Source organism: Pygocentrus nattereri, chromosome 17 (assembly GCF_015220715.1).
Source record: "Pygocentrus nattereri isolate fPygNat1 chromosome 17, fPygNat1.pri, whole genome shotgun sequence".
Classification (NCBI taxonomy): domain Eukaryota; kingdom Metazoa; phylum Chordata; class Actinopteri; order Characiformes; family Serrasalmidae; genus Pygocentrus; species Pygocentrus nattereri.
Window position 1 is genome coordinate 39,234,176 of NC_051227.1, and position 22,436 is coordinate 39,256,611.

Genomic DNA, 22,436 nt, shown 5'->3' on the forward strand with positions numbered 1-22,436 from the left:
AATAAACAAAACTTCACCACCATTTCAGACTAAACCAAGGCTGTTATTCACAAGGCAGGACTGATCTTGGGTCGGATTATTCTACATCTGTGGTCGGCATTGTCATAAATCACTAGCGGAACAAATCAGAGCCGGGCCGGGGACGGGGCAAATGACTGGGCCCTTTATACCCTTTATTATTTAATAAAGCTCATCATAACATTGTTTTACAACATACACATGCCCGCAACAGCGGGGCTTACAAGCTTCGGCACCATCGAGGACATGAAATATAACACACCAAGAGAACAACAGAAACATTAGGCTACATGGTGACTAAGGATAAAACAACACAAAGCAGTTCAGCACCACGGATAGCGGTCGGATCATTTTGACACCCACTTTATTTCAAATCAGTAGCTTTTAAGTTCCACCTGTTCACAAACAGAAGTACTTTAGGCCTATTCACTACTATTTGAAGGGCATAAGACGAGCCTTGCGCTCGGCGAACTCGTCCATGATGCTCTGTAAGTCCGTTTTCTTTGCTCTCTCGTTCTCTATGGACAACATGGCATGTCCACTCAGTCTCTCCTGTCCCTCTGTGCTCCTCAAGTGGTTTTTAATGAGTTTTACCTTGGAGAACGAGCGCTCAGAGGTTGCAACGGTGACGGGAAGAGTAAAAAATAAAAGGAGGGCGGTGCAAACCTCACTGAATGTAGAAGTTACTGCTGGGTGGTGCGGAACAAGATTTTATTCAGTATTTTACACCCACTGCATCACTAAAGTCAGTCGGTCTTGTAAAGTTTTTAGAAACCATGACTCAGTCCTGACTGTGGCACCCTTTAAAAGCCCTGTGTAAGACTTGAATGATGGGTGGTGTGAGGTGGGCTGTGCCTTTGGACGTATACCGTGCTCATCTGGGTACAATCAGGAGAGGGTCCGCCTTCTCCAGCTCTCTTCGGCTGTGATAGAGGCCCGGCTACTTCAAATCTTATCCTCTCTCCCATCCGGGCCCCTTCTAGGCCCGGGCCGGGGGCGTGCTGTCCTCCCAGCCCCCCCTGAAGCCCTGTCATAAATACTGATGCTACATCAGCACTGGTTCCCTCGATGTGGTTTGTGAATGCAGATCCTGTTGTCTGGATTAGCTCCAGGTTTGTTTATTCATGTAGCTCACAGTAAGTCATGCTGTGTCCTAAACCACATTGATGAGTCTACATGACTTTAAAGAAACCATGGATACAGTTTGAGAGATGTTTTGATGATGTTTTTTACAGAGTTGATTTGGGTGACTATTGAGTTCCAGTGTTTGATAGCAATGTTAACCACTCCTGTTCTAAATCAATGAAGCAAAGTTTATCTTCCAAACCTGTCTTGGCTGATCTGAGGTAAGTGGAAAATGGTGTACATTTGGTTTTTCACCATTTCTTTTAAGCACAACTTCAACAGGGAAAATTTACATTTATGCAATTTTCGTCTTAAGACATGTTTGAAATGAAGGCACCTGTCTACAGACTTTTGAACAGTCCTAATTGTCATCTGTAATTATTGGCTGATCAACATGAAAATCATTTAAAATCATCCTGTTGAACTGCAGCTTACTCTTGGAGCAGTCATGTAATGCTGAAGTGACATATCTTGGTTGATTCCTTCAAACGAGCTGTTTTGTTGTTATAATCTGTCATTACGTCTTGTTCGGCTTTGGAAAGGTAGGTGCTAGGAAGTCACGCGGAACTCTGTGATTCCCACCAGGATCCAGTGCGACTAAGCACAGCAATTGACTCTCCTCTTTGCATTTTCTGCTAGGGCCATCTGACTCATTCAGTCCTGCTTTAATGCACAATAGAGCGTGTGATGACTAAGCTCTGCCCCCTCTGAGTGCTGTCTGGTTCAGTGCTCAGAGCTGAGGGGCTGGTGGGTGTTCTCAGCTCAGACTCCCGCCTTTCTGGCCTGAGAGCACAGTGGCAACATCTGAGACGACTGAAGTCAGTTCTTCTTGTCTCCTTGTCTCGTCTCATATTGAAATGCTGACTTCTAATTCATAGCATAGCCACTTGGTATAGCAACTTCTGTCTCACCATAATGCTATTATAAAAAAGCAAATTAATAAGCTGAAACAAGCAAAGGTTTGGGCACCCCTTGCCAAATGTCATGTTTTGTAAAAGTGAAAGTAAGTTAACACATACTCAGCACATTTCTGCGCATTTTAATACACCATTACTGTATATTTGCTGAATTGAACATGTTACAAAAAAATGTGTTCTGGGATTTTCTTTTTTTCTGTATTTCTATATTTCTATATTTTATGTAATGTGCCCTGAAATTTGCAGAAAAATGCCATATTTAAGTGTACCCTATGTAGAGGATGTGAATTTATTTTCACTTAGAAAATAAATACAAATTTGACTAGAAATGTTTTAATGTGTAATATGTTGTTTAGGTCAGTATTTTGTTGCATAGCCCTTCTTTTGGGCGGCATGGTGGCGCAGTTGGTAGTGCTGTCTCCTCCTAGCAAGAAGGGCCTGGGTTCGTTCTGTGTGGAGTTTGCATGTTGCATGTCTGCGTGGGTTTCCTATGGGTGCTCCGGTTTCCTGCTGCAGTCCAAAAACATGCAGTCAGGCTAACTGGACATGCTGAATTGCCCCTAGGTGTGAGTGTGTTAATGTATAACGTCTGTCTGCCTGCCCTGTGATGGACTGGGGACCTGTCCAGGGTGTCTCCTGCCTTCCACTCAGTGACTGCTGGGATAGGCTCCAGCTCCCCCCACAACCCAGAAGGATAGGTGACTTAAAAGAGAGAGAGAGAGTGTGTGTGTGTGTGTGTGTGTGTGTGTGTGTGTGTGTGTGTGTGTGTGGGTATCCCTTCTTTAGGATAATAGTTTAAAGTCTTTTAGACATGAGTTTGGATGACTGATGCTCAGCCAGGCTTGTTGAAATTTAAAATTTTGGTTGTATCTACAGTCCTTCTCTGAAATAAAGCAAGATCTTCCACAATGTTAGTGAGGTTTTGTGTGGTGGCCTTAAAACAGTAATACAGCAGTGCATGACGCTGAGGTTTGATTTTATATGAAACTTTTAATGCCTGAATAACTAATGACTGTGCTAACGTCACGTTATATTCACCAAAGACTGTTAGCTAGGTGGATGTTTCAGATTGGGAAATTCCATCGTTTACATCAGACATGTTCTCTGATTGTGAGCAGTTGAGGCTGTTATGCCTGGAACATCTGTGGTGGGATGATGGTCCATAAATCGAATATACACTTCATTATTATCATGATTGATCACTCATAAACATTACTTATAAACTTTACAAACATACTGTGATAACAGTTCTTTCCGTTTACCTGTCCTGCTACTGAAGGTAATCATCTTCTGTAGTTCATAAGGAGCTGGAGGCTCAAGGTGTGCCACGGCTGTCAGGCCCTCACTACCAAGCCTGCCACCATGAATCACAGGAGGAGAGGACAAACGGTGATGGGGCGAGACTGAAGGAGCTTTCTGTTTATGACCAAGAGCTCCTTCTCCAATCTCCCAGCAGACGCTATCTGAATACATTAGAATGCCTTCACTTTCCATAAAGCACAGAGAACGACCACAGCTCCTGAAGCACCAGTGGGACGGGTCTCTTCAGAGCACCAGGCTCAGCCATCGCGGGTTTAATTATGTTTTATGAATGGCTCCCCGGGCTTCTTGGAGGACACCGCCGTTAAGTATTTATTTGCTCCGGCGCTCTGCTGTATCAGGCCTGCTCCATCACAGGCTGCATCACTTCTCTGCTCATGCCTCTGAAGGCAGGGACATCTTTTACTTATTGATGTTGGTCATGTATATCAGGTCAAGCAGTAAATGTGAAGGTGCCTCGGTGGTTTTTTCTTGCATGTCTCATAATACATGTGTATACCAGGGAAGTCTGTGAGGCTGTAGATACACTGTAGGCCTAGCTGTGATAGATAGTTGAACGGGCTTGGGGCCATATATGATGATGTATGTAATATATATATATTAAAAAAAATCAGAGCCTGATTCTGAGTTTTTAATTGTAATGTTGATGGTGGTAAAATAGAGGTAAATCTGAAAAAATGAGCATCTTGTATGATTATAAAATTCCCGCATAATTAAAAGTTTGACATGGAAACAAAGTCATTCAGAGTAGTTTGGTGCGAAATGCCCTGTTCTAGAGAAACTTACCAGATCAGAATTGTTCACAGGTGTGATCGGAATCATCCGCCTGACATCTCAAAGCGATCACATGAAATGGTTATGCTGCCTGGTGTAATACAGTTTTGATAAGAGTTTTATTTTTTTAATACATTCATGGTACATGGAGGGGTTAAAGAGCACAGCAGTACCTTCTTTTAACCGCTATTTCACCCTGTTTTTTAACACTACGTCTAAAAGATCCAAAGATCTAGGTTCACTGGTCTTTTTGGATGGTCAATAGAAGAGCTAGAAATGTGTCGTGGACATTGTGTCCTGTGGTTCCCATCACCACCCCTGTAAAGACGTTTATCCACTATGAACCATTTTATATCAGACCATCCTAAGTGAGTTCGTTTACATCTGATCGACTGAAATAGAGAGAAATAAAATAAATAAATAAATAAATAAATAAATAGATAAATATCAGTGAAATTCTCCTTTAAATCCTTCATACGTCTGGTCCCTATCACCACTGCTGTGCACATTCCTGACACTGTCATTTTCTCTAGAGCAGAGCATCAAACCCCTTTGAAGTACCATCTTTGTAATTCTCGACCATCTAATTATGCAGACATTTGGAGAAATCAGTGGAGAATTTAACACTGAAACCCAGTTCCACACAGCCAGGGAAACGGAAGTCTCTGTCACTGATCATCAGGCTGGATGACAAACTGAAAAAATAACCTTAAGGTGCAAATTATTACAAATTGTTTCTACCTCAAAAAAACAGTTGGTGCGGCACGGTGGCGCTGTGGCCTCACAGCGAGGAGGGCCTGGGTTCGATTCCCCAGCTGGGTGACCGGGGTCCTCTCTGTGTGGAGTTTGCATGTTCTCCCCGTGTCTGTGTGGGTTTCCTCCGGGTTCTCCGGTTTCCTCCCACAGTCCAAAGACATGCAGTCAGGCCAACTGGACATGCTAAATTACCCCTGGGTGTGAGTGACTGTCTGTGTCTGTGTGTCTGCCCTGCGATGGACTGGCGACCTGTCCAGGGTGTATCCTGCCTTCCGCCCGATGACCGCTGGGATAGGCTCCAGCTCCCCCCTGCGACCCTGACGGAGAAGCAGCTTAGAAAATGGATGGATGGATGGATGGAAAAACAGTTGGTGATGATGGTGATGGCTGTGCTGTCCTTTTTCGTGGTCAGATAATTACTACTCTCATTTACAAATCCTCTCGAAATCGTAATTAGGACTAGTTGAAAGGGACAGTCGGTAACTTTAGAAAAAGATTCACTTTTGGTCCCATTTTTGGTTCATCAGTTAAAATGTTGAAATAGAGATTTTCAAGTTTCGTATGAATATCGTTGTATGTATCGTATGAGTATGTCCATTGTTTTCATTGCATGTAAAACTGATGATGAGAACAGAAATGTTTAAAAACAGCTTGGACTAAAATCTTTTGACGTTCTTTTACAAGAAAGGTAACTAATATGTTCACCCTCTCCTGTGAAGTTTCCCCTTTGAGAGATACTTGTCTATTTGGACTATCTGTCTCTGGACAGCAGTGATGTGCATCACCGTGATCCCCTGACTTACTGTGTTCAAATTAGCACTGATCACTTTATGTGTAATCTAAGTCTGACTGTAGTTGTAAATATGTTGATCAAAGCCTCCAGAACAAAACCAGGCATTTAGCAGAGAGGGCTGGAGAGAGCGCTTCCCCGTTGAACTAATTCCTCCTCCTTTCTCAAGTACGACAGCGGGAGAAAACTGCGTTTTGGAGACATTAAAGTGGCTTCTGCTGCGCCGCTCCTCCGCGTGAAGCCTTGCTAAGTGCCAGCTCGATAGAACTTGCAGATGAAGAGCCTACACTCGCCAATGGTTCCTTTCTTGCTCTCATCAGATCAGAGCAGTCAAAACCCGCTCGCATCTCACAATCCTCAGCTTCTTCAGCCTCCCTGTGGATCTGTGGAGGATTCGGCCTGGCGTCGCCGCACAAAGAGCACGGCGCGTGCAGATAAGAGAGCGAATGCACTACTCAGTGTTTTTAATTACTACCACATGTTATTAATCGCTCCCAGAGTGGGGGAACATACTGAGCCCAGCTAATAAGATGGTGATTCAGTTGAGGAGGTTTTGATGGATGGAAAATGACAGATCCATGTGGGCTTCCCTCAGTGGGACGTGATGAGAGAATTAGGGGTACCATAGATGCTGATTGTCTGTTCCCTCAAGCTGCGCTTCATATGTCTTGCTGACAGTCTGAAGGTTTGAGATCGAATGGCCCATAAAGAGCACCGACATTGACCTGGAGACATTCTCGGGCATCCCAACTGTTGCCCCGGCTTGTGGAAGAACGGCAGAGTTTTTCTAACTGAGGATAAAGTCATATCCTTTTGAAATATTAGCTGTATGCTGAAGCGTTGAGGCCTCTAGCAGAAGTGTCTGGTAGAAGGATGTTGAAAGCTGGCTTAGCCCCCAGCACAAATCTGATCAAAAGAAAATGGGGAGATGGCGGCATAGCCTTTATGCCTTCTTGCCTTTATGTGAGGGATATTATCAAATAGCTGAGGACAAGTAAAAAATAACCGTGTAACCATTTATATATTTTCCTCACTCTAGCTTTCAGGGGGAAAAAAATAATTGATATTTTTGTTTGAGCTGAACTTGAACACCTTTACAGTTTTCATCCACTTATATAAGGCTTCACAACATTGTGACTAATCAGAGTGATGGAGAGATCCAGTCGTGAGACCTGGAAGAAAAACACCGTCTCTCTGCCTTAGAAAGTTACTGATGCGCTTGCAGTTTGACACATTTTTATCTAAAATCAAGGCATCGCATTTTAAAATCGCATAGTTTGGCTTGTGAACATTGGCGCAATGGTAATTTCGAATAATTGGTCATCTCCTGTAACTGTTATGTGAATATTTATGCTTCCCAAGTTAGGATTTGTACCACATATGCACCCATATGTCACCAACGAAAATATCCGTCCGTCCGTCCGTCCGTCCGTCCGTCCGTCCGTCCGTCCATCCTCTAAGCTGCTTCTCCGTCAGGGTCGCTGGAGCCTATCCGAGCAGTCTTCGGGCGAAAGGCAGGATACACCCTGGACAGGTCGCCAGTCCATCGCAGGGCAGACAGACAGACAGTCACTCACACCCAGAGGCAGTGTAGCATGTCTTTGGACTGTGGGAGGAAACCGGAGAACCCGGAGGAACCCCACGCAGACACAGGGAGAACATGCACACTCCACACAGAGAGGACCCCGGTCACCCGGCCAGGGAATCAAACCCAGGCCCTCCATGCTGTGAGGCAACAGCGCTACCCACCACACCACCGTGCCGCCCGGCACCTAAAAATAACCTTGTTAAAATAAAGGGTTTAAAAGGGAGGGAGTGCATCAAAATTGGGACTTTATGCCAGGTACAAAGTGAATGTTTGACTCAGATTTGTTTCTTCCGATTAAATATTGAGAAGATTTCCATCTTTTTCTGTACAATTGTGATTTCGCAGAAGTGCCGTAGTTCCCGAAAGCCTCCCTCTTTCTGAAGTTAAACGTCCATATTGATGGTGAAATTCAGTGAAACGAGGGCAGGACGCTAAAATATCACCTCCTTATGAGGATTTAGTTCACTTTGCTTATCCTACCCTTTTTTGCACATCAGCCTGTCTTTATAATTTAGAAGCGCCACGCAGATTGTGTATTTTTTCCCACTTAACCATTATGTAGCTTTCAATACTGACAGTACTGCCAGTGTATTTATTAGACTAATCATTCTGGACGTGTGGCAATTCTGACAGCATGCAGTGAATGTTGTAAAGTATACTGGTGCTATTTTTCGCCAGACTGCCCTGTACAGGAAGTTTTCAAGTAGAGAACCGACATGTAGGTGGAATGGCTGATGAGAAGCTGCCAAATAGAGTGACACGAAGCGGCAGGAGGCAGATGATTATGGTTCTGCTGCTCCATCTCAACATTATGTACTTACACCCTCGACTAAAAGACAAAGCAGTGCTCTTTTCTTATCCTATTATTATACCAGTTGATTCAAGAAGTGATTGCTTTTTTGCAGAAACACGGGTGCAGACGATTTGAAAAGTATGTAGCAGAGATGTCCCATTTGGAGCCTCAAATCAAAGCTGATCCAGTGGGATCCCAGTGGGTCAGGTATTGACTGTATTTAGCCCAGTTCGATTTCCTCTCTCATGTTATGGCAGCATTTGCAACAGTGAGGCGTGTTTTCCAAAGTTACAAAGCTGCCTAAAAAACGAATATTTGCACTGCACATTGCCAGTGTTTCAGCTGTGTTTGACCTTTGTTTGGCCCTTATCCCACATCTTATATTTTCCCCCTGAGGTCCACTTATACTGTATCGTGGTTTTATTATAAAAACACACACACAATTCATTGTAATGTGACCATTTTTCATTTTCTCTGTATACCTTAAAATTGAACAGGCTTTTTGTCACTGTTCCTTAAAGACCTATATAGTTATATTAACTATGTCCTGTATTATCCCTCATTCGAAAAGCTGTCAGAAACACTGTTTATAAGCTCAGTATAAATAGGCAGAGCTAAACTGCTGTAGGCCAAATATATAATGTGTTTTGCAGCTTAGTTATCATATATATTGACTGGGAGTGAATGGTACGTTCTGAAACTTTAGCAATGTTTATATAATCCATCAAAGGTCTCAAACAGCCATTCTAGCAAATCTCACCTTAACTGAGTCGGTTTTACTAACTTTATTTGTGTTTCGAGTGTGCAAACCTATCAGCCAGATATTTTTTTGGGCCAGAAAACTGGATCAAGACATCTGTAATAAAGACTGTAGCACTGGAGAGCTTGCTGTTTTTGTTGTTGTCGTTATCATCATCGCTTCATCCTTGCAGTTGAAGCTTGTGGTGGTAGTTTGTGTCCCTCGCTGAGCTTCTCAATCATTAAAGTCCTCACAGCTTTATCAGTCATACTACCTCGGTGCCGGCTGAGTGGAAGCTGATGATGTGTGTCTTTGAAGGTTGACAAAGTGCAGACCCCCCGCAGCAATGATGGGTGGCTCCAGCCTTGTCTGAGGCTGGCCTCATGATTCTCTCTAAAGCTCTGTCTCAGTGCTGCCCACTCTTTGAACCACTGCTCTGCCCTGATGTCCACTGACATGAAAAGGCCAAGGCTTATTTGAAGTGAACCTTTCAAAGTACCACATCAGGAGGACAGATTTGTGGGGTGACGTTTGCAGTGGGTCAGAGGCAGACAGTTATTACTCTCTTGGCATGGCATCTTTTTTGACTCCTACATGGGCATCAGTTCAGTCCTGGAGGCTGTCCAGTGATTTAACTTGCCCTCAAATGCCTGTATACGATAAACAACTTCCCATTGAAAAGTTGAACTGAATTATTACATGTAAAAATGTAGTTTGGTTGTGCAAAAACACATTTTCACTTGTAAGAATTTCATGACACACACCGTCTGGCCACTTCATGTAGTACACCTCCTTGTTTTTACGCTCATTGTCCTTTTTATAGGCTCCGCTGACCATATAGGTGCACTTTGTAGTTCTACAATTACAGGCTGTAGTCCATCTGTTCCTCTGCATACTTTGTGAACCCCCTTTTACTCTGTTTTTCAATAGTCAGGACCCCCACAGGACCACCACAGAGCAGGTAGTATTTGGATGGTGAATTATTGTGAGCACTGCAGTGACACTGGCGTGGAAGGTCTGTGAGATTAAGAAACTCTGCCCTACGTCATTTATCACTGGTCAGATTGTTGACCAGATTTTATTTGTCATTCTGAGATCAGAAACTGAAATATGAAGAAGGGCCACACCAGAGGTCCACAAACCTTGAGTCCAGTTTCTGGTCCTGGGTTTTGTCATTCCTGGCAGTTAACTGAACTGATGATATGCTGGGAATTCTACACTACAGCTATTTATTTTACGGTGTTATTTTGTTGTTACGTCATGAATTGATGAACACTTTTTGAGTAATAAGCATGTAACCGATGTATGTAACCGATATTTGAAACAGATAAATCTAAGGGGTTCTTGTCCCAACTTCGACATTTTATAAATGTGACGCGGAGCGAGGTGGCGGACGTAATGTGCGGAGGTAAGCGACTTTTATTGAGGGCAAATCCAAAATCAGGGTCATAATGGTCCAGGGTCATAGAGCCAATACGTACAGATCAGGGGTCAGATATGACAAAACCATAATACAACCAACGGTACAAACACGACGAGCAAACATCCAACAGAGCAAGGACAAAGACCAACACAACGTGCAAACACTGGGCTTAAATACGACAGGGATAAACGAGGGACAGGTGGAAAACAGGTGGAGACAATCATGGGACGAGTTACAAAACAAGGGGCTGGACTAAACCAAAACGCACATGGGCAAAACCAAAACATGAACACATGGACTGGAAGGGGCCAATCGTGACAATAAATGAGGCAATAAAGCTTTCTCACTCATTTTAGAATCTAGAGCTTTGTTCATCTTTATGGACAAATGTCCATCCATCCATTTTCTAAGCCACTTCTCCGTCAGGGTCGCGGGGGGGGTGCTGGAGCCTATCCCAGCGATGTGTGTGTGTGTGTGTGTGTGTATTTTATTTTATTCAGGGTGGCACAGAGGTGAAGTGGGTAGCACTGTCGTCTCACAGAAATACCAAATTCCTTCTTTGTGTGAACATACCTGGCCAATAAAGCTTGATTCTAGTTCTGATTCTGATTATCTGAAGGCAAAGTTACATTATCGAAAATATTGTGATTGGCAGTGTAGACTGTGGTATGATCCACACACTTAATCAAACCTAATGCGATAAGGTCATCCCTGACAAGCCCTGACCAATTTTGTATTTAACAAAACGTTTTATTTGCTCCATTTACAGGGCTTAATGGTGGCAGCACGTCTTGAAATGCACTTTAAACGTCCTCTATTCCCCAGTTAACCCGGCAAGTGTGAAATCTCACCCTGCCAGAATTGGCAGCGTGGAAGCATGTTAATTTGCCAGCTAATTTGTTTTCTGCTTTTTACAAGAATTCCAATGATTAAGTAATACAATTAAGGCCAAACTCTGTCAGCTCAGCGTTTCTGCCCACCCTGTCCTACAGCAGAGGACATGCTAAGCATGGGCCCTTACTACTTCGAGAGTCCTCAGACTCCCTGTGGTCTCGCTTTGCTCCGACACAAGAGCAACTGAGTTTGATTCTCATAAATAACATGCATTAATCTTTCATGCCTGTTCTTTTGTGCCAAGCCTCCTTCTGGTCATCATTTTTAACTAATAAAATAAAATGAATATTGCATGAAGCGCATTGATTTGATGTAGTGGCTGGAGAACAGCTTGGTTTTTCTCTTCCCTTGTGGCTGCGGCCCCTTCAGTGATGAGGTCAGCAGTGGCAGTGTTAGAACTGCCCTTTCAGTCGGCCAACGGACTTATGGAGCATTATCGAGCGCTTCGTTGCTTCATGAACATAATGGGTTAAACATCAAATCCATCTTTCATTTCTCTGTTTCCAGTTCAAGACCCTATTAAGTACAGTACAGGACTATGCGGTGCCTCTGCGTCCGATCGATCTGTGTGCCCGTTTCTGCTGGACTTCGGCAACGTTAAATTTACACAAAGAGTGTGGACAACATCGAGGCTAAATGTCTGCCTCTCCTGTTTTCAGCTGTGTGACGCACTTTTGTTTTTAACCAGCAAACATGAATCGTAAGGTTTCCTCAAAGCTTTTTTTGCCAGAAACTTTGAGGCAAACCTGAAAAGCTTTCGCGGTTAAGTGTTCCAGCTTGCTGTAGAGAACTTTAAAGGCACTTGGCCTAATGTGTGCCTGTTGCATTGCATTTAGTGTGTGACACTGCTGTCCTTGCTGTTGACTTAAGACAAATTAAAAAGACCTATAAAAGCCTAGTGGCATATCAGAGTGAAGAAAAAAACTCTGACAGCTCGGTGCGCTTTTCTGCTGCCAATGTATTTTTATGTTACAGTATTAAAAAAAACAGCACAAAAGCAATAACAGCTAATGGCAGATGTTAACATGTTGGCCCTTCAACCTTCACAGAGCTGCTCAGAGCAGCATGACTGCTTCGTCTGTTACATCACAGCGGCACAGTTAGTTAGTAGGCACAGGAGTTTTCTCGTGTTTGTGCTGTTGTTTTCTCTGAAGGGTGGATAAGGTAGTTCTGTGTAGCTCTGTGGCGTGGACTGTTGATATGGCTGAAGGCTGACGGATCCAGTGACTCACAACCCCCCCCCCCACCCCCACCACACCCCCCCACCCCCCATGACTACCACAGTCTCAGTGGGCACACACTGGCACATAATGACTGACGCCTCACTCTGCGGCTCATGACAAGCGACAGCAGAGGGCTAATTGTGCTACGGGGGCGTCCGCTTTTTCGAAAGGAAAGGCTACAAGAAGGAAAAAAATATATCTGTAATCATTATGAAAAAAACGCCCCGGATCTCAATGCGAAATGTCATTACCGAAGCTCGCTGATGATCCAGACGGCTGTCACTTGCATAATATAGCCTACTCCACTCCAGGCTACATAGCTCTAATCATATCATCTGAGTATTATGCTCAAAAAGCTGAAAGCTGGATTTCTGGGAAGATGACACCGTCTGTCGTAACTGTTTCTTAATGGGACTTCTGTCATTCCTTTATCTGCTTTAAGGTGATGCTTGAGAAGCCTGGAGATCAGCTCTTTATTGCTCTGTTGACTATACGGGGACTTAGCCCTGTCCTTGACATCTCTTGCAAGTTGCAATTGCCTGAAAATGAGCAGTGCTCATATTTTAAACACCCATTCTTTCATCTGAATAGCTTTTGTCCAGTTGTTTACTATAGTTCAATGAAGAGATGCATATCAATATGGCTTCAATAAGTGATTTAGCTTGAGCTTTAAGTATCTGGTGGAGGACACTTGGGGAGGCAGGTAGAGCTCTGCCAAGAACAGGAAAGCTTCTTTTAATCATTTTTTGTTCTTTCTCCAAAATTCAGTCTTTCTTCGTTCAGTCTGTTGGCTACATTATAAGACACTATAGATGGCTTGCTTTGTTGACCCTGAGGAACCCACAGGACCTCAGAATTGATCGATATTATTGGCCAGCTGTACTCGGAATGTAGTTCTGTGAGAATAGTAAACAGTTTCACCACCACGGTGCTTCTCATACATATGCAGTGAGGGTGACTCAAGCACTTGCCCCTATTTTTTTGCTAAGGCCCTTATCCAGGGTAAATTAATCCCTTAAAATCCAAGGCTTATTACATGCTAAGGCGTATTATTCAGTAACTACATCAACTACAGCACAAATTGGCTGAATTATTCTCAGGTTATAGAAGTACGTAGTAAAACTTTGGACCCACTGGTGGGCTCTGGCCATTTAAGGGGGTAAATACAGGGTTGGGTTGTATAAAAGTATTCAGAATATGTGTGCAGAACACAAAAATTAGTGCTAATGTACATTATTTGTATTCAGTCCAAGTTACTTTTCGTAAAGAAGGTATTCAGGTGTCACGGTTGGCTCCTCCCAGTCCTGTCCATGTGCTCATGTTTTGGTTTTGTAACTCCGCCCCTGATTGTTATCACTTGTCCCTCATTGTTCCGTGTATTTAAGTCCTGTGTTTGCCCTTTCCGTTTGCCAGTCTTTGTACCTTTGTATCGTGTCTTTGTACCTGGTCTTCGTTTGTGTTGATTCTTGAGATGTCTTACCCTAAGTCTGTACGTGTCGGCTCATTGACCCTGGAATGTTCTGACTACGACCCTGGATTTGCCCCTAATAAATCTCGCTTATCTCAGCGTGTGCGTCCGCCTCCTCGCTCCTCGTTACAGAAAGACTGGCAAACGGAAGGGGCAAACACAGGACTTAAATACACGGAACAATGAGGGACAAGTGATAACAATCAGGGGCGGAGTTACAAAACCAAAACATGAGCACATGGACAGGACTGGGAGGAGCCAACCGTGACATCAGGATACATGCATACTACATAAAAATCCAAATAATCTACAAAAAAACATCATTAGATGAACAAACACTGATGTTTCTGCTAAAGCCTGAGTAGACTGATGAATCATTATGATGACACACCCAGTAATCTCACCCATACGGAGCTTTTTTGAGGAATGACTCTTCGGTAGTAGACGTTGCACCTTGGAGAGCAGTTTCCAGAGCTGTTTTTCTGTGGGTGGGAGGCCAAAACATGGAGATAGAAAGTGTGATTTTAAAAAATATCTGTATCTGTGAGGACAGCCCGGCCTGTGCACATTAACACGCTAGCAACAAGGTAGTATAATGTAACCATGCAGTTTAGATGAAAATGCAGCTCAACCTTTCAGCCAGCGCGGTTATTTTGATAAACCAAAACAGAGCTTGCTGAAAAGCAGACATGCTGTTTCTAACTGGCTGTTTCTCTAGATTTTCACATACTGCCGTCAAAAGTGAGATCAGATTTACACATTTTACTAGAATCTTTTAGATGATTCCCATAATATTTACTTTTGTGGTCTCCACTCTGTATTTTCCCTGTTTGCCAAGTGATCTAAACGTAATTGTGACAACTAGTCGATAAAAACATTCATTGCCAAAGATTTCCTATTATTCCTATTATTGATAACATTGACTACTTGTTGCGGCTGTAATTGCGAGGTTTCACTGACAGCATGTTGAAATCATTCGAATTATACATTTTGTACGCTCTAGATGGCGTTTTTAAAAATGTGATCGGTGTGCCTCTCTAAAAATTGAGGCACCTGCCCCTTTAAGGCCTAAACCCATTTCACCCCTTGCCCCTACCGCTTAGTCCTTACCCCTCAATTTTGCACATTGGCGTCTAGGAGTAGGGTGTCCTGATTTTGGTTGAGATGGAGGGGTAGCGTGAAGTGATAGGGCTCTCTAAATACTTTTTTTCAGAGCCACACTCCAAACGGAGTGTTATAAGAAAAAAAGAAAGACCAACAAGATGTCTCCGCAAGCGACCAAAGAAACACACAGATGTATTTTCTCTGTTGTCATTTCATTGTCATTCATTTTCTTCTTAAAAAATTGCTCGTAGTATGCTGATGTCTCGTTAACTAGTTGGCTAAATTTTCCATTCCACCTTAAGTGGTGCAGCAGTTACATTCTGGCCCCTCAGGCATCAGAACTGCTGGACTATTTTAGGGTGAAACAGGAAAATGCGAACAATTAGGGGTGGGCAATAATAATTGTTGCAAACCCACTCTTTGAAGGCATATTGTGGCATGCTAAAGTAATGGCTGCTGCAGTGCTGAATCCTGCCTCCAGTGTCCTCCTTGAGCCCGGGGTAGCACATGCCGTGCTACAGTGATGCCGACACCCGGGAGGAGGACGCCAACACATCGGGGAAGTCTCCATGGCAGAAAAAGAGGCCATCAAGACCCAGGTTCACCTGCAGCTGGCCGGCTGGCGGGAGCTGCAGGCTGCGTTCCAGGAGGCTGAAAAGCACTGGAAGCGGCTTGAGGAGCAGCAGGTGGCAACCCATCAGATGGTCAGGAGCCTGCTGGCAGAGCGGCAACCCTTGGAACGCCCCTCTCACCACTCCTCAAGCCTCCAGTCCCAGCTCCCCGGAGGACTGGTGCCCTTCTTCTCCCTTCCCATCCCTGCTCTGAGGAAGCGTGGAGCGGCCCTTCTCTCCCCTCCTATCCCTGCTCCAAGGGCGCCCGGAGCTCTCCTCCTCTCCCTGCCGGCTGCCGGAGACGTTGCCGGGGCCCCACAGGCACCCTAGGTCATCAGTGCAACCCTGTCTGTGTTGGCCCAGGTGTCCCTGGTGTGCCGGCCTCCAAGACTCACGACCGGCCATGTAGGGAGTCCCTACCCAGGGGACGCTACCCTATCTCACCCTCCCGCCCGGCGCTGGGTCTTTCCCCAGTGGAGTGCGGCGGCTCAGACTGGATTCCCAGCCTGAGTTGGGTGTTGGGGTATGTGGCATGCGCCCGCCCCCCGGGCCCCAACGATGATGGCCATGAGAGCCGGCAGGAAGGCAGGCCCGAACACTCAGCGGCGACGAACCTTGGCGAGGACGCCGGGGAGAGAGCCGTGAGTGTGGAGGGGACGGGCCGCAAAGCCCGAGCTCTACCGATGGACGAGAGTGACGAGAGTGACGGTGGGAGGAGGACAATATAAAATAAGGGCCTAAGGGTGTTTGCATGACCCTGGTGCTTGTAATTACACATGACAGTTTAACCCCTTAAAATCCCAGTCCTATAGTAACTATAAGGACTCCACTGCAAACTGGTCGAGCTGCTTTTAGGTTATAGAAGTTGTACCTCTGAGCCTCAACAGTAATTAGATTTCTTTGAAGCTTTTTATCCCTCTCTCTTCCTCTCTCTCCCTTTTTCTCTCACAGAAATTTGCACATTTGCTTGCATAAACACACACTACCCAGCTCTCTGTGGCTTTAATTACATCCAAGTCACCTTGGTTACCTTTTTTGTGGTATATTTCATTAAGACTAGTTTTGCTGTGCCTGCAGTCTTAAGTTCTGTGAAGAGGCCACTTGTGTGAACCTTCACCAGTAGCTCCGCTTCTTACATACACTTAAAGCACACACACACACACACACACACACACACACACACACACACACTTGCTTGGCACGGCTGAATGTGCTGCAGAAATAACAGCTAATTTAATTGCTTATTATTGCATATGATTATCTCTTGAATTTAACGAATGTTCTTGCCCGAATGTTTCATCATATGTGGCAGGCTAGACAAGGCCAGTGCATCAAGAGGAAAATGAATAGTGAGGCAGGGGAACAAAAGAAACTGAACTTTGGCTGGAAAATCTGCAGTAGTTGCAATTGTGGAAATTTAGGTGCACGCTATACTGTATTTGGCAAATCTGTAGCAAGATGAAAAACAACTATTTACTGCAGTAGATTAAATATACAGCTTTATGGTTTGTCATGCTTGGCATTACTTTTATACCAGTAATAAGTCATAAAATAATGTAACGTTGCTGGAATGAAACATCTGTTTGTCCTGTCTTGGTGGAGTCTAACCTACGCCTGCAGCTGTAGCTGAGCAAACTGCAGCAGTAACAGGTGCGCCTAACAGAAGTCATTAATAATAGTGTAAGTGTGATTGGTATGTATGAGTCATATAGCTTGGGGCTACACCAGTTCTGTTGCAGAATCATCTCAGCACCATACCACATTCATGGAACCGTCATAAGCCAGGTTTTGATCCAGCTGTCGGATGAAATTCAAGTGAGTACCTGTGAAATGTTGGCAAAAATATGCAAATTAGGCTGCGATTCCATCAGCTCTGTACAAGAGAGTAAAACTCTGTGTCATGTCTGTAAAAGCACTTTGGGAAGTATGGCGTGAGCGGCTTCCCAATGCTGTTCTTTTCATTTTATGAATATATTTATTTTTTAACCACAAGAATGTGTAATATGCCAAGATACACATAAAATCCATGAATGAAAATGCAGCTATAGCAGCTTGGGCAAAAAGTTGGGCAGGAACATTGCATCTTTTCAAACTGACGCTCACGCAACATCATTGGACAGTTGAACGTGCTCGGAGGAAAGCGCCAATTCTACTACGTCAACTAACAGACTCCTGCACTGACCAACATCTCGCTGAGTGATGGGGGGAGAGGCAGGGCCTTCGTACCCACCCAGAGAGCGAGGCCAGTTGTGCTCTTTTGTTGGGCCAATTGAGCCAAACGCTTCATTGTTCTAGATTTGTTTGTAAAATTAGCTGTTAGCAATATTATCTATCATTTAGCTTCCATTCAACTCCAATATGCCTTATAATCAGTGTATTTCGTATTAATTTAATATTTTTTAACAATATTGCATTTTTTTTTTGCTTACAAACTTTAATCGAGTCAGACATTAATTAGCTTTAGTGGAAGAATTTCAAAATGCCGAAATCACAAGACCGATGGTCCGAAAGCAGTTTTAAATCCGTCAATCGGTCATCAAGCAAAGGATAGTTAAAGGCAAAAATCAGAAGAACCAGTGAGGCTCACTTCAAAAGAATTACACGAAAACCACGATAAACGAAATGAGACAGACCAACACAAAAACAGCAGATGATGGGGATAATAATGGGGAAATTCAGGAGCCATGTGATTTCAGCTACAATGTTAGAAGGTCTACTTCTTTGATTTGTCTTGATTTCTAAAAGAATAAAAATCAGCTCTTCAATGTGAGTCAGCTCCCAACGTTCACCTAAAAGAGCCGACTGGTTCATGAGCAACATGTCACTGTTCTCTTCAGTGGCTCGACCTGTCATGTCTCACCACAGCGTTAGAAATTCCAAACAATAAAAATCTTGAAGAAATCATCACATGTAGTTGTTTTGAACAAAAACCAGTGTTGGCAATAATAATTTGCAACACTACATTTTCGTCATTATAAAAAAACAGCGAATCATATGAGGCTCTGCTGCTCTTAAGGAGAGCTATAACTGCAAACTAAATTGTGGTTAAATAGTGTAGTGAGTAACACTTCAGTACTGCTGGTGACCGGCGTGTACATCCATGCACAGACAGTAACATCAGCTCTCTCTAGAAGTTTGATTGCAATATACAGTGAATTAAATTGTGTTTAATTCAAGTTCATATTGCCCTTTTTTCCTCTTGAGCCTGTGACCCCCCCAAAAAAGAACTGTGCTCAGGCCTGGTTCCAACACTTCAGCGTGTATATCATAATGCAAATTCCATTAGAAACTGCATATTCCAGCTGTATCTATTGTACCTGGTTTCTCCAGATGGAAATCAAATTGTGATGATCTGAACTGAATTTGCCTGAAAGTTGAGCTCGTCTATTTGAATCCTTATGAAGTCCAGTGGCAACCGTTCCCTCCTGGTAAGGACGGTTGCTTTGCAGTAGCCATATGGAATTCCTCCACACAGATGCAAGAAACAACTGTATCTGACTGAAAACAGAACCAACCTGCTGAACCGTCCCTTTACAAATGCGTGTAGAGTAATGCGGTGGCCTACACTCCATCTGGGTGGATGGCAGAGGAGGCGTTGTGAATTTACATGCATGCGGTGGCAGCACTGTCTTCAGTGTCACGGGCGGCATGCATATGAAAGCAGGGGAGCAGATTTTAATTTCAGATATGGAAATAGGGCGGTGTGGGGACTCTCGCTGGACAGGGAAGCATTAAAGCCAAAGGATGACAGCCGTGTAGTCGTTTCAGCCATACAGTAACATTATATGTGTAACGCTGGCAGATTCAGAGACTGTCCCAGAAGAATCTGTGCACTGATTGAGTTTAATGAGTGACTCAACTCTGGAGTTTCAGCTCTTGTAGTTAAAAGAGAGACGTTTCCTCTTGCTGATGGATTCACGATTCATGTTTATTAATAGCTAATGGGATGGCTGCTTGCTGGTTAGAATGTATGCTCTTTGAAACTAGTGTGAGCTGCACTAACTTAAGGAGCCCTGCGTTGCCTGGAGCAACTCAAGCCTTTGAACAGTTCCAACACTTGTTTTTTGACACGAGAAGAAAAAAACTCATGGGTTTGTGTGAAATTATAGTGTTGCGTCCGCTGCAGTTGGTGTGCAAGGGACTGTGCTGTGCTGATTAGCTTAGGGGCTCATTTGCATATAGTCATAGTGCATATATAGACGACTGTTTATCATTTTATTTGTAAACAGCCAAAGTGTTGTTGATTACTGTAAAGAGCTTCATGAGGTTTGTAGCGTTTGTGTTGTGCAATATGTGTTATTCAGAGTACATCTATGTTAAGTTACCTTTGTGCTAATAAAGTTAGTCACTAGGTTTTTATAACTAAAGTGCCTGACCACACACAATCCAATTAAACCTCAGAAGTCATAGACCTTGGTTTGTTTAATTCCCTGCCAAAGCAGCCATTATGTGTATGTCATTCATTTTCCAAAACTGAGTTTCCAGTTTCCAAAAGAGCTGGTAGACCACCAACCGAGACCGTCAGATAAACAGTACTTAAAGCTGTCATATTCGAGAGTGTTAGATATCGACACTTCATTTTAGACTGACATAAACTTTTACTTCTTCACCCACTTTTTCTCCTCTTTCAGCCGAAAGCGCTGCTATAAAATGTTTTCATTGGCCGAAATTTCAGTGCATCCCTTTATATAAACTGTTCCACTGTATTTATATGCTTAGCAAATTGGGGAAACTGTTGGTTACATTTTCAGCTAATTAAGGGAATTCGTAGAGATTCTAGGGAATTCATGCTTGGAACAGGCTTTGAGCTGCTGTACCACAGAAAGGTCATGCTGATTTGCAGTCCGGACTCAGCGGTGGAGGCCCGGCCGAGCAGCCGTCTGGATTCGGCGACTAAATAACAAAGGAAAAGGACAGAGAAGCACGGAGGGAGCGAGGCAGAGGACACCTTGTGAGCGCAGCTGCAGCCTATTTGATATGACAGCATTGTCAGCTCATAAGTTTGACACAAGCCATGTGCCCTGGGTCACTTTGCGCATAATGAGAACGAACTAAGTTCTGAGGCTGAGGTCTGGGCTAATAGCTGATGCTGAGCTTATGCTGTATGGATGTGACATAATCTTCCAGTTGCCGGCAGATTTTCCGAGTCATGGCTGAATCGTATCGGGATCGAATGCTGTTTTTTCAGTGTGAGGGGTAAACAATGCCACACAAAGGCGTTGGATGAGCTGTCAGACGTTCTGATTAATTGATGATGTCTTACAGTGTGAGCAGTGTCATGACCTCATATGAATAGAAGAGCAGCTCTGACCTGCTGACTTTCGTGTGGATATCTATGCATAGACAGCTTGTTCTCAACAGTATCCAAGGTTGCCAGATTGCTTCCATAGTTTCCAGCCAAAAAATGTTCAAAACCTACCAAAATGCAGGAAGTATACACTAATACCAGAGTAAGGTCATTTTAAACATAATCATAAGCATTTAATCAATAATAGATAATGATGTATTGACCGCTGACGTCTTGCCTTCAAAAATTTGCAGATACGTCTTTGGTGTTGCTTGGTGGCAGCGTCGATCTTTAAAACAAACGAGTTCACGAAGAAAAGCTTTGTACGTAATTTTAGTGTCTGTGTTGGACGACTGAGAAATGTCTATAAAAGGAACTTCAGGAAAAGCATTAAAAACTTCAATGTTTCAAAGTAGGAACATTTTTAGTGTGCTGCATATGATAGGATCCATGAGCCCATGCAATCAGAAAAGCAATAGTGAATTTCCTTCTGTTTATTAGTGAATTTCCTTCTTTCCCTTCCAGTTTCCTTCTGCAGCAGAACTGTGTATAGTCAGTGTAGTTTATTTCAGTAGCGATGCTGTGAAGGTGAAGGAAGAAACTCTTCGGTGACACCCGTCTCTTGCATGAAAAAGAAGTTTATTTGCATTTAGAGATCGAAGTCAGGATGAAGCTTTGACGAACCAGCTTGGAGAGAAACGTGCCAAATGTTCTCTGCCCAGTCTCTTCAGGAGCAGAAATTACCCCAGTTGTTTTGGTCTTTAAGGTGTAGCTCACATCTGGTTCCTATTATAATAGCTTCAGCTTATTCTAAAGTGAGGGTCCCATCTCTCCCCTGGGACCCCAGAGCCCCAAACTCGGGCTCCGTCGACGCACACAGAGGCTTCTCTTTCCAGCCAGGGCTCCGTTGAAACATATGGAGCCTTCTGTACTTTCAGACAGCAAACAGCTTCATGTGTATTAGAGCCCAACATCATATCAATATCATATATAACATTTTATTAAGTCTGATACACTTCATCAGTAATGCTGATTGAGCTATATATATATTATATTTTTTTTGACACAAACGCACATCTATTATGTCAGTAATAAACTGGGTATGTTAACTGCTGATGTCAGTCAGGACGTTTTGATAACTGAGTGTAAGGAGAGGTTAGGCCTATTCACATCACAGCTGCAGAATTAATCAGTACTTTTTTAAAATACTGGCAAAATAATGACAAACCATCCCAAATTTTGTCCAGCCATAAAAACACTTTTCACCCCACCTTATCCAACCAAAACCCTCACGGTTTGGCAGGAATCTGTGCAATCTGGCAACACTGACAGTCACCCACATTAACCTAGCATTGGCTGGGCGAGGCCTGTTTCTTTCCATGCTTCAGCGTCAGTGGAATGCTCTTACAGCCACTTCACCTCCGGGCAGTACTGCACGACATGAGGGCCATTCTAGTGATGTGTGGTTGTTCAAGAACATGTTCATATTCTTATCGAGTTCGAAAATGGAAATTAAATTGCATAAGAAATAAGTGTAAATTAGTGTAATCATGTTGATGTTATCCTATTGGACAGGGTATAAATGTCCAATTAATGCCTCAAAATG

At 43.6% G+C, this 22,436-nt stretch overlaps 1 protein-coding gene across 2 annotated transcripts in view; it reads left to right on the top strand.

The window, feature by feature from the left end:
• caln1 (calneuron 1) overlaps positions 1-22,436 on the top strand; it is an 86,518-nt gene that overhangs the window by 44,469 nt on the left and 19,613 nt on the right. The gene's annotated exons all lie outside the window — the stretch shown is intronic.